This window comes from Sciurus carolinensis, chromosome 2 (genome assembly GCF_902686445.1).
Source record: "Sciurus carolinensis chromosome 2, mSciCar1.2, whole genome shotgun sequence".
Taxonomy (NCBI): domain Eukaryota; kingdom Metazoa; phylum Chordata; class Mammalia; order Rodentia; family Sciuridae; genus Sciurus; species Sciurus carolinensis.
Genome location: NC_062214.1, coordinates 157,100,378 through 157,101,372, shown reverse-complemented (window position 1 = coordinate 157,101,372; position 995 = coordinate 157,100,378). Strand labels below are relative to the sequence as shown.

At 42.8% G+C, this 995-nt stretch overlaps 1 non-coding gene across 1 annotated transcript; it reads right to left on the bottom strand.

Moving 5' to 3' along the window:
• Positions 1–363: 363 nt before the first annotated feature.
• LOC124978363 (U6 spliceosomal RNA) lies at positions 364–470 on the bottom strand. The gene has a single exon (XR_007107398.1). It is a non-coding gene; the product is annotated as a U6 spliceosomal RNA (small nuclear RNA).
• Between the last annotated feature and the right edge of the window lie 525 nt (positions 471–995).

Genomic DNA, 995 nt, shown 5'->3' with positions numbered 1-995 from the left:
AGAAGTTTCTAGAATGAGATACTATAGAAAGACGTAAATTTACACAGACAAAAAGGTAGCAGTTACTACAGGCAGCAGAGAGAGAAAAAGGGGGAGCTATCATTTAATGGGTACAGTTCATATTGGATAAAAGCTTTGGAATAGCTAGCAGTGGTAGTTGTACAATGTTATGGATTTCTTTTTTAAGCATTTGCTAGTATTTAATGAACCTCCCTCTGTGTGGCTTCAAGCCACCAGCACACAGGCCACCCCAACATCCTTGGTTTTCTCCCCAGCTCTTCTGCTGAAGAATTTGGCCTTTGTGATAACAGGCTGTTTGGGGAGCTTTTGCTTTCCCCAAATGCTATAGTAACTACATCGATCATGGGAGTGGGTCACTTCATGAATTGGCTTTATCATCTTTGTTCAGAGGCCATGCTAATCTTCTCTGTATCATTTCAATTTTAGTATATGTGCTGCTGAAGTAGCACAACATTGTGAATTTTTTTCCCCCTGTGGGGAAGGGGACAAAGGATTGAGCCTATGAGTACTTTACCACTGACCAACATCCCCAGTGCTTTTTATTTTTTAATTTGAAACAAGTTCTCACTAAGTTGCTGAGGTTGGCCTCAAACTTGTGATCCTCCTGCCTAAGCCTCCTGAGTCACTGGGATTACAGAGAAGGCTACCACATCTGGAGCAATGTGAATGATTGAATGCCACCAGAGTGCGCATTAAAGGATAGTTAAAATGGTCAATACTGTGTTGTTTTTTTTTTTATCAGAATTTTTAAAAAATCAAACATCTGCGATAGAGGATGACTAAGAGTAAGGGTGGAGGGGACTTGCTAAGCTGCTAGAGTAGGAACAGGCTTTTGGGGAAGCGAGACGGCAGGCAGCCTCTCAGCAGCAGCAGCAGGCGATGGTCACAGGGATGGAGTGTGCACCTGGCCACTCCTCACCTGCACAGGCCCCTTCCAGGTCACTGTACAAAATTTTGTATTTGCAATTTTAAAA